Genomic DNA, 12,289 nt, shown 5'->3' with positions numbered 1-12,289 from the left:
ATCATCTCGGACCGTCACCTTCAACATGCCGGAGACTCCTCCCCATTCGAAGGGGACGCAGGCCATCTGACATAGACTTTCTGAATTGTCGGCCGAACGGACGGGGCAGAGAATGTTCGGCAGGATCTGCTCTGGTTTTACCAGGTGACAGCGGACGGCCGTCACACTGGCCCCGGTGTCACGTAGTGCTTCGGCCCGGCACCCATTAATGTTCACCCACTGGCTATATTTTCTGGTGTTGGTGGGTAGGGGGGCCCGCGGAACCATGTCTCTTCCCCCTAGGCACGCTAGAACCATGGCGGCCGGTTCCCACTCTTGTTGTGCCTGCTCATATTCTTCTTGTTCCTCGGAGATTTGTTCTCCCCCCAGGGCGGCAGCAGCTACCTGGCGGGGTTTTGGCGTTTGGTTCTGCGGGCAGCTCGGGTCATTGGCGTAGTGGCCGACTCGCTGGCATCGGTGACACGTGACGTTGGCTCGGAACCCCGGGCGCATTGGGGGGTTGCCCCGGCCGGCCGGGGGCGGGGTGCTGGCAGCGGGAGCGGCCGGGACGGTGTCTCTCCCTCGCCCCTGGCCTCCTCCTCCTCCTTGGGGACGGTGCTGACCTTGGTGGTTCCGGTTCTGCTCGTGTGGCCCTCTCCGGCCCACTCGGGTGCTTTCCCACCGGTCAGCTTCGGCGGCGAGTTGCCGGGGGTCAGTCAATTTACTGTCGAGGAGGTGCTGCCTGAGCTCGACGAAGCAGTTGTTAGAGAGGTGCTCCCACACCATAAGATTAAAAAGTTGCTCGTAGGTCATTACGTGGCTTCCCTTGATCCAACCCTCGAAGGCTCGGCTGAAATAGTTGACATATTCCACCCAAGTTGTACCCGGGATCCGGGTGCAGTCTCGAAACCTCTGGCGGTACATTTCGGGCGTGAGCCCATATCGGGTGAGGAGGGCAGCCTTCATGTGGTCATAGGATGACATCTGATGGTCTGGGAGCTGTAGCAGGGCATCACGACCTTCGTTGACGAACCTCCCCCATAGGCCGGCTCCCCAGTCACTTCGATCGATCCGGTGGGAGGTCATGGCGATCTCGTAGGCCTTGAACCACTGTTGTATGTCGTCCTCCCGGACATACTCTCGAACGACATCCTTGGGGATGTGGACTTTCTTTTCTGTCGCTCCCGGGGTGCGCGGTCGCTCGGGCACCTCCGGTTCTTTGTTCTGCTTCCGTAGGTCTATTTCTGCCAGTTTGCGCTGGTGTTCGTACGCTAGTCTCTTTTCTTCGAGCTCTCTCTGCCTCTGTTTTTCTTCCCGTTCTTCTCGGAGCCGCAGATGCTCTAGGTTCAGTTTTTGCTCGGCTAACTTTAGTTCACCGTCCATTTTGAGTCGTGCCATTTCTAACTCATGTAGTCTGTTTTTCTCTCTTTCTTGGATCTCTTCCTGTGAGAGGCCCGTTCCTCGCTCCTCGGGAGCCATGGCGATCCTCTCTGATGCTGCGCTGTTTCGGTCTGGGGATCTGGTGACCCCTGTTTCTGCCCACGACTCGATGGCGTGCTTGAAATCGTCTTTGGTACTCAGGCCGGTGGTAGCAATACCTAGTTCCATGCAGAATTGTTTTAATTCGCGATGGCTGTACTCTTCCAATTTATCCATCTGGAATTTCTCGGTAGATCCGCTCTCTTTGGTTGACATTGTGGTTTTGTCGTGGGGTGAGCTACTCTCTGTACGATTACGCGTTGATTTGGATCGCGCCGCTGGCCACCAATGTTAGACGGACCGGGAGGGTCGGCCGAGGACAAGGGGAGAGGTCTCCGGGGAGAGCCGTCTCCAGCGATCGCACAGACGAGTAACTTCCCCCCCACAGATGTACACCACACAAGGATAGGCTTTAACGTTCTTTATAAGCAGTTTCTTAAGGTACGATGGAATGGTACAAGGAGGTCTGGACTCAGGGGTCCCCTCGATTCTAGTCTCTGGGTTTTGGGAAAGAGGGTAGCGGGACAGTCTGGTTACCAATCTGGTAGATGTGATGATGGATGGCTCACAATCCTCGAGCTCGGTGGTTTAGCTTCGGACGGGCCGCGGCAGCGCCAGCAGGTCCCGGTGAAGGTGGTCGTTACACGGTCCGCGGCAGCGCCAGCAGGTCCCGATGGAGATGGTCGTTACTCGGTCCGCGGCAGCGCCAGCAGGTCCCGCTGAAGATGGTGGTTACAACGGACCGCGGCAGCGCCAGCAGGTCCCGACGAGGATGGGGGATGCCGAAGGCCGCGGCAGCGCCAGCAGGCAGGACGATAGTTCACAAGGCAGGGCTACGGCAGCGCCGGTAGTCCGTCAAGGATGAGTTCTTCTCGGTGTCTCTCGACTCCAGGATACAACTGCCTCCCTGCTCTGGAGCTGCCCTAGTTATAGGTCTGGCGCCCTTTGATGTCCGGACCCTCGCACGTGGAGGTCGGGAGGTCCGGGATGAAGGAGTCCAGACACCCAGCAGGGGGTGGAGCCAGCGCCCGGGGGAGCTGGAGGGCGATCGGCACCTGGCGGGGGAGAGCCACCGACACTCCTTTCTCCCCTCGACCTGCCAAGTGGTCCGTTCACCCCCTGGGTGGATGGTGGTGCCGGGATGGCGGGGCCTGGCCAGGCCCAGGGTTAGGGTCGAGCTGAGGCCACGCGGCCTCGTGGTGCAGTGTCCAAGATGGCGGCAGGCCCGGACGGGGGAGCCGGGAGTGGGTCGGCCCCATGATACACAGATGTCCGGGGGCAGGAGTTCCGTCTGGAGACGGGTTGCGGGTTGGTCCTGTAGGTCACATCTGGAGGGCCGGGGCTTGGGCCGTGTCATGCGGGGGGGGAGCAAGCCCTTCATGTGGCCTGTCCAACACAAACGTTCGATTAGGATTTTATGGGATATCGTATCGAACGCCGCCGATAGATCCAACAATACCAAGATCACAGAATACCCTCTATCCTGGTACATGTGAAGGTCATCAGTCACAGATAGCAAGGCAGATTCAGTACTGTGTTTTGGTCTAAAGCCAAACTGAGAGCTATCTAGCCTACCAGCCTGTTCAATGTAGTGTGATACCTGTTTATTCACATGTTTCTCTATAAGTTTCCCCAAAAAAGGAAGTAAAGAAATAGGCCTAAGGTTGGACATGTCAGTCCAGGGGATGGAAAGGTTTTTCCTGATGGGTCTGACTAGTGCTTTCTTCCATTCCCCAGGTACTTGACCCTCCGTCAATGAGAAATTGATAAGACATTGAATCTGTGGACTCAGAATCTTTCCTACAACCGGAATAATTCTGGCCGGGATAATGTCTGAAGGGCTCCCACTCTTGATCTGGCCTAGATAACATTCAATCTCCACTAGGGAGATGGGAGGAAAACATTCCAAGGTTGTTGATCCTGACTCTATTACTTTCTCCAAGAGTAAGGACGTATCTCCAATGGTGGATAGATTGGATCTAGTGATGTCATCATATATCTTACTTATCTTATTTGTGAAAAACTGAGCCACTTCGTTGCATAGTTCTTGTGACGCTAATTCAGAGGTTTCACAGGCAGCTGGTTTCACAAATGACTGTAGGGTTTGATATAGAATCCTGGGAGTATTACCTGCGGCTATGCTCTGTCTGACAGGCCCTATCGCCTTTCAATTTTGTTTTTAGGTCTCGCCTGACCCAGCGCATGCGCTGGTCTGGCGAGACATTTTGTAGGTGGGTTTAGAAAGTGCTACCCACCTTTTTATGCTGGCGACAAGCTACAGTGCACGATGGCGTGCACGCGCACAGCTGCTTCCCGCATTCTCTCCTCCCTTCTCGCCCAGCCATCTCCTGCGCCAGCCTTCAGCACAATACCCCTCCCCGCGCTGCTGCGCGCGCATCCCAAGCGTGAGTCATCGCGATCACTTTCGCTTTTAGAGTGATCGCGATGTCCGTTTTAATCATATTCTAATACTTTCTTTTCTTGTCAATACACTCTTACGTGAAATTCACTCGTACGATATGCGTGATTAAAGTAAATTGTCCAAGCTGCAATGTATCTTGCATTACAGCTGCCTGGTGTGCTGTACTGCCGTCTTCTCTCTAAGCTTTGCCTGGACTTTTTAAATGGGCCATCCAGTCATGACGTCACAGTAAATCGCAAGAAAAGAGCAGACCTCAAACCACACACACACAACCACACACACACACACGCACAGCCACACACACAACCACACCCACAACCACAATCACACACAACGACAACACACAACCACACCCACACACACACAACCACACACACACAACCACACACACACACACCCACACACACTCCCACACAACCACAACCACACACACGTAACCACACACAACCACACACACAACCACACACACAACCACACCCAACCACACACACACCCAACCACACACACACACACACAATCACACACACACAACCACACACACTCAACCACACACACACACACACAACCACACACACACACAACCACACACACACTCAACCACACACGCACTCAACCACAAACACACACACCCAACCACACACACACCCAACCACACACACACACAACCACACACACAAACACACACACAACCACACACAAACACACACACACACCACACACACACTCAACCACACACACACACTCAACCACACACACACACCCAACCACACACGCACACAACCACACGCACAAACACACAACCACACACACACACACAACCACACACACACAACCACACACACACACACACAACCACAAACACTCAACCACACGCACAAACACACAACCACACACAAACACAACCACACACACAACCACACACCCACAACCACACACACCACCACACACACAACCACACACCCACAACCACACACACACATGCACCCAACCACACACGCGCCTAACCAGACACATGCCCAAGCACACATGCGCCCAACCACACACGTGCCCAAACACACGCACACCCAAACACACACACGCCCAATTTTTTGGGCTGTGAGCATAAATACAATGTCACCAAACATGATGAACACCTCGGGAAAGTTTGGGAAGTCACCCCCAACTTTGAAACCACATGCTGTTGCAGAGTGTGTGCTGTACACATAGCAATACCTTGACACAGCATACTGTTGCAAGGAATGCTTTGAGCCTCGGAGTCTGACAGACCTCAGTCTGTGCATTAATTCACCCGGTCTTGGCGCTGCATGAAAACAGGGTGCCCACTGTCCAGCATGAAGTGAGACACTGTGATCGGGGCTGGAGATGCTATTTAGCAATCTGCTTAAAAAGATTGTGTTTCATTTATGGCATTAAACATAAAGGAGCACTGGCAACGCTGATAAAATGGATTTCATTTTGAGTAGTGACTAAAACAAGCATTTGCAATGCAATAGGTCTCGCATTTGCAAAAGTTTAAGCTATTGGCATTGTTCATGACAATGCCTTTTTTACCTATTTTATAAAACAAACACATAAATAAATGCCATTATCATTTAGAATGCCAATAGCTAGTGTTGCATTATTATTAGCAATGCCAACTGCTCACACTTTTATAATGCGAGACCTATTGCATTGCAAATGCTTGTTTTCTTTTCTTTTTCTATTGACAGTTTAGAAATGTCGAGAGCATAAATCTTGGCTGTCTTCCGTTTCGTCCCCATTCATAAGAACATAGCTCCTTGAGGTGGCTCAGGACTGTTTCTCACTCAGATGCAGGGGACTCCATGCTGAGCCTAGAGATCATTAAGGCAGCCCCACTGCAAATAAACATGTCAGTTTACAGGTTTTGCCCTAATACCTCATTTACTAGTCTCATAAATAGTTTTTTAAGTCGCCATGTTTTAAAGACTGTTTTTCACACAGCGGAGGTAGGCCGCCTTCTGAGAACAATAAAAAGAAATACTTCCAACGTTCTTCTTCATTTTACAGAAACCATAAGATTTTAAGATTAGAGGTTGAAGTAGAAGGGATCTAGGGAAGGGGATGTTAATGTTAATGTTATTGGTATTTGTATAGTGCAACTCCTACCCGGAGGTGTCATGGTGCTGTGTGAAGGCCTACAGAGGATTGAGTGGCATGGGAGAAAATGGCAGGATCAGTTTGCAAACAGCCATGTTTTCAAAGCCTTCCTAAAGGCCAAAAGATTAGTCATGCTTCGCAGATCTGGTGTCAGAGCATTCCATGCCGGGTCTGCTGGCTTAGTGGATTGATGAGTACCCTGTAGGGTATTCATGGTCACAGGTTCAAATCCCGGCAGGTCCACTCAGGCTTTCATCCTTCGTTCTGAGGTCGATAAAATGAGTAATATTGAGTTTGGTAACAAACATCTGTTTTTTAGCACCAAGATACTCCTTATGGGTATATGCGCGCTTTACAAATCCACGTTACTACGGTTCTTTCATTTTATCAGATTCTATGTAACAGGCCCAGTGGTTTTGGTTGCTTGGTTGGCCTGCCTTTGTCTTTATTTACATTTCCAAACAATTCTAGTAAAATAATTGCTGTAACCGACAGGAAAGTGAAGATAAATGGAACAGCAGCACCATAGACAGGCCACCATGCCCGAAGGCACACCAGAATGTGCAAATAAGCGGAGTTAAAAATGAGTTTTCACCGTATAAACATGACTAGTGGAGAACGGACTGGTGATCACAAGTGCAAAAAAAAAACCACAATTAATCATAAAGCTCATGCAGTTAGAGCCTTGAATCAGTAAATCCAAACCATTCCTGAATGATTAATGCAAACCTGGAGTTGCCTTAAGCTGAAGGGAAAGAGGGTGTCTCCTATATCGTAAAGTAAGAGAAGGGACAGGAATCAACAAGCCTTCCCGAAGTATGACTGCTACCTTTAAAAAATGTAATTGTGTGCAATTGGTAAATCCATTTTTTATGTTTCTCCTGCATAGCACTTGCGCCATGAGGGGCTCTAATCAGTTCCCAGGACAAAATTACTGTGTTTATTCACTTTTGTGTGGAACTATTTTTTTGTTAACTTCCCCTGGCTGCACACATTTACGATACTTCTAATAAAGCTGTTCACACTGTTTAAGCCACGTTCACTGTAAGATAAGATCTCTTCCCACATAAAAGACAGACAGCTTCTAACAGTCTGCTGAAATGCTTGCTTTTTAGGTCCAGCCTGGGCAGCACATGCGCTGCTCTGCGAGGCATGTTGTTTTCAATCTATGGGGCATTCAACACTTCCAGCGATTTTGGTTGGTTGGCTTGCCTTTCGAAAATCCTTCACTCTACTTGGTCAATAGTGTCCATTTGTCCTTCGTTTGGGTGCTTGGTTCCCACCCCCATTAAACATTACAATTGATCCTTTTTGTTGGCCATCTCTGGCTATCTGTTGCCCCCTCGCTGGCAACCCCTCCCTCCCCTCATCGCTGCCGTCCTTCCAGCACCACTGCTTGTAATTTCACTTGTGGTTTGTTTTTGTTGGCCATCTCTGGCTATCTGTTGCCCCCTCGCTCGCAACCCCTCCCTCCCCTCATCGCTGCCGTCCTTCCAGCACCACTGCTTGTAATTTCACTTGTGGTTTGTTTTTGTTGGCCATCTCTGGCCATCTGTTGCCTCCTCGCTCGCAACCCCTCCCTCCCCTCATCGCTGCCGTCCTTCCAGCACCACTGCTTGTAATTTCACTTGTGGTTTGTTTTTGTTGGCCATCTCTGGCCATCTGTTGCCTCCTCGCTCACACACCCTTCCTCCTGTCATTGCTGTCGTCCTTACTGCACAGCTGCATGTTTGTAATTCTCTTGCATCAGAGACCATGGTTTTTAGTATTGCAACCTTTAAGCTGATGCATCTGTTCGATGTTTCAGTTTTAAGCTTTGTTTTTCTGGTGCTTTTACTTCGAACGCTTACGTAGAAAGAACTTGGCTAAAACTCCTCTTTGGATTTACCGATTCATGGCTACTACTGCATGATCTTTTTGATGAATTGTGTTTTTTTTGCACTCTTGATCGCCAATCCATTCTCCACTAGTCATGCTGATAAGGCGAAAACTCGTTTTTAATTTAGCTTATTTGCAAACTCTGCTGTGCCTTCGGGCATGGTGACCTGTCTACAATGCTGCTTTCCCATGTATCTTCACTTTCCCCTCTGTTGCTTCACAGCTAATTATTGGATTAGAATGGTCTGGAAATGTAAATAAAGAGAAATGTACTTGTAATGGGGAACAGTTTCAGGCCCATTCCGCTTGCCCCTCTTAAAACGGCATTGACCTGCCCCAAGTGGCACCAATAAAATCTTTTCATTTCTGAGGGCATTTTTATGACTTTAATTCTCATCAGGGCGGAGAGACCTGGGCTGGAATATAACCATTTGCTTAAATCAAGCCGGAAGTTTGACTTTGTAAGAAATTCCGCTATGTACAGGATCTCCAAACCCTTGCTCTTTGTTCTACAATTTTAGGCCTAACTAAAGGCACATTTTGTTTCCGTTTTTTTAGTGACATAAGTATTAAAAATAAATACTGTGAATTATTCATTTCATATCTGTCGTTTAAGAAGACTATTTAAAAAAAAATGAAATTAAATTGGTGTTTAGGTACAGATCCCATCGTCATTAAAACAACTGATGATGACACTGTCACTACTATAGAGATTGGTACGCTCAGCGCAGAGTCGTGACAAGGGGCACACAGTGCGCACAGGCCTTGCTGTACATACTCAAAGATGAGGCCAGTAGGTACTTTGGCAAGGGGTGCTGAGCTCGGGCCACTGCCGGCCGCCAGGCCCAACTCTTAGACCAAATTAGGTATACCGTGCGGCCATTTACAAGACCAATAGCTCTAACTCTGACAAATGCAAGACCTATTGCATTGCAAATGCTTGTTATTACTTGTAAAGGAGATGCTTTAGCTTTAGAACGTTTGTGGCACTTCCTTTTTGTGCCTCAGAAGCTTTCTTTGCACTTAGTAGGCATTATTGGATTGGTTGTTTTTTTTCATTTTAATCTATTTGGTCATTATGATCAAATTCTAAATGTTGCAATAAATATTGCACGTTAAAAATATAGTTAATATACAAGAGCCAGGCTACATTTTACTACTAAACAGGCAGGCACAAGTGCAGCTACCTTTCAGACAACAGGGTGATGATTTTGAATGGTGCAGCAGGTGTAGTAGCACTAGGCCCAAATGTTGTTAGAACTCCTCTAAACACATAATATTGCTATATTTGACTACTAATCAGAGAGTCACAATTGCATTTAAAAGGGACTTGATTTGAATGGTGCAGCAGGTGCAGTGGCACCGGTGCCAAAAGCACTAGGGACCCCACTAAAGCCGGATTATTGCTAAAATTCAAAACTAAACAGGCAGTCACAAGTGCAGTTACCTTGCAGACAACAGGGTCACGATTTGAATGGTGCAGAAGGTGCACTGGCACCGGGCCCAAAAGTTGTCAGAACTCCTCTAAGCACCAAATATTGCTATATTTAACTAATAAATAAGCAGTCACATGTACAGTTACCTTAAAGACAGTAGGGTCATGCTTTGAATGGTGCAGCAGGTGCAGTGGCACTGGGCCCAGATGTTGTCAGAACTCCTCTAAATACATATTATTGCTATTACATCAATTACTAATATTTCCCTCTTCAGTTCATTTTTCAAAAGTTTGCTATCACCTACCTGCACTATACCACTAGTAACAGCACAGTATATTGCCTTTGTATACATAAAAAAGTGATAACACTTTAACAGACTTTCTGTAACATATTCTACTACTTAACAAGCTATAACCTGCAACAAAAAACAGTTTTATTATTAATCAAATAGGTGAATCATAATGCATTTACCAATGCGTGTTCAAACTGCATCAGCCCCTCCTATACTCTTGCAATACATTTTTAGATCTTGCCTATCAGACAATGCACGTGTTAGTGGACTTGCCAAAAACGTACAGTTTGCAGGCCACCCATTGCCTACCATTAGATGATTTATTGTCACTCATTTGCTAGTTTCCATTCAATGGCTTTCTTTTATTAGTAAGTGTGTGCCCTTTCACTGGAGCATAACCTCTTTGCCATCTTTGTGTTTGGCTAACTTATATCAATTTTTAGGATCTACAGTTTACTTTTTGGTTATATATGCATTTGTTTTCTAGCGCTGTCCCTTGTGTGCTGCTTCTCCCTTGAAATATACTCACTGCCATGGTAATATCTCTCTCTTTCTTTCATCTGCTAATCGCACACCTGACCCTCCACAGCTCTGCCCCCTCTCTGTCTCTCTCTCTCTCTCTCTCGTGCTTCTACCCCCCCTCCATGTTGCTCTCTCCACCATGTAGCATTTCCCATCCACTCTCATTCCTCAATGCCTCACTACCACAAGGTCATTTGCTTATTTTAAATGTTTGGGAAAGCCAGGTAGCAAGTAGCTGCCGGCCCCTCCACCTTACAAAAATGTGCTTTCATGTTGGTGAAATATAATTCTTTTAAATTGACCTATACATCTAAAAATTGCACATGCTTAATGTTATATGCACACATGTGTATGGTGGTGCTTGTGGTTCTCAGAGTCCACATCTAGTGTGGCCCAAGACTTTTGCATTCTTTAAAATGCCCAAAATGGGTTGGGCAGGGTTGGCATCAAGACCTTTACCACATTGATTAGGGCATGCTCATGAGTCATTCCCACCCTTCCAATACTCCTGGACCTGTGGGAGATCATAAAAGGACTGAACCTGCTGTCTGAGATCTTAGAAGACTGGAGCTGCTTTATTTGTACCCAGAATACAAAAGTGGACTCCAGGGATCATGAAGCTGCAGGGTCATAAAAAGCAACAAAAGGCATCTTCCTACAACTGCCAAGCTGACCAGTGGAATGAACCCAGCTGTTCGGCCTCCGTCTGACACCCTCTGAGGCTGAAATACCTCCCCTGACGTTCTGGGGTCTTTAAAAATATACTCCTGCGGTAGATTGGGACTTAAAGAACTACGTTAGAAGGTCAAATCTTTTACCAGGATGAACTTGTCTGGTGTATCTGACCCACACAACATTATGGTCAGTACCAATTGTTTCTAGGTCCCGGTCTCCTACGACTGTTGACCGTCATTGGCACTTTGTGCTTCTTGGCACTATCGCTACTTACATTTTAAAAAAATCATTTCTCCAGTTCCCCTCATTGGATTTTTATTATGTTTGTGTCATTTTTTTATTTAGTTTAGGATTTGTATTGTTTGTATTTTGCATTTAGACTTCACGACTGTTTTCGGTATTGCATAAATACTTTACACACTGCCATAGCTTAAGCTTGTCTGCTCTGTGTCATATCTACCGGGGTTCTGTACTCAGGTTTGTTTAGTGACTTACGTGGGTCACCCTGACAAGGGTTGGGATTGTTTATTGAGATGGGTAGTCAGCCAGCAAAATGTAATACTACGATTTCATGTATGTGTAACAAAAACAATTATAAAAAAATAAAGTTTGTGGGTACAGAGACGGGGGCTTGGAGCACTTCTTTTCATTCACTGGTGTGTTCATCTGCCATTCACTTTTTGCTTTCACCCACCACACTACACAGCATGGCCCAATGGGTCACCCATTTCAGCCTCTCTTGCGATGTAAAGAATGCATTTATAACTCATCACATGCACATTAAAAAAAGTGCAACTTAATGCCGGGGCTGTGCACCTATATTGTACTTTGCCAATGTATGTTTTTTTGCAGAGTTTTATATAGCGCGAACTTGACCCGAATCCAATCAGGTATCAGAGCGCCTTACGTAGCACCAGTTACATTACACGAGGACACACATTCATTTTTAGTTAGGGACGGGGAGATTAAGTGATTTGCCCAGAATCACAGGATGTTCAGCGTCATTGCCAAGACTCGAACCCAGTTCCCCAGGCTAGCCGTTAGGCCAACTCCTCTCCCCATTCTTTCCATTCATTATCAGTTTTATTCTTTTCAGTCACCCTTGTGCCTTTTTACTATTTCTTCATGTTCGAGTAATTCAAAATCAATAATATTGATTTTTAGCTAATACAAATTATATTTGTGATGTGCATTAAAGCTAAAGAGGGTTTTTCACCTGTTGCAAGAACACCTGCTTGCTAAGAAACACCTGTATTGTTCTATAAAAAGTATACGTAATGGCATTCCCAATGGTTCTTTACCTGAAGTCGGGCATTTAGGGGTGATGTCGGGTATTACAATGTTTATTTCCCCCATCGTGTTGTATTGCGACTGATTGGTTAATGTTGCTTCCACATTTGTGTTTGGGGGTAAAACACACGTTTAGGAAGGGAGTTTACCGTCACTGCTCTCCATTCCACAATTGCGGCTTCTCAGGTGTATCCTGTG

General features: G+C 47.1%; 1 protein-coding gene across 4 annotated transcripts in view; it reads left to right on the top strand.

Annotated features, from left to right (window-relative positions):
* The window catches only part of LOC146812898 (ovostatin-like), a 388,701-nt gene that overhangs the window by 22,524 nt on the left and 353,888 nt on the right, over window positions 1–12,289 (top strand). The window lies entirely within an intron of this gene.

This window comes from Triturus cristatus, chromosome 7 (assembly GCF_964204655.1).
Source record: "Triturus cristatus chromosome 7, aTriCri1.1, whole genome shotgun sequence".
Taxonomy (NCBI): domain Eukaryota; kingdom Metazoa; phylum Chordata; class Amphibia; order Caudata; family Salamandridae; genus Triturus; species Triturus cristatus.
This window is presented reverse-complemented; position numbering and strand designations above follow the sequence as displayed.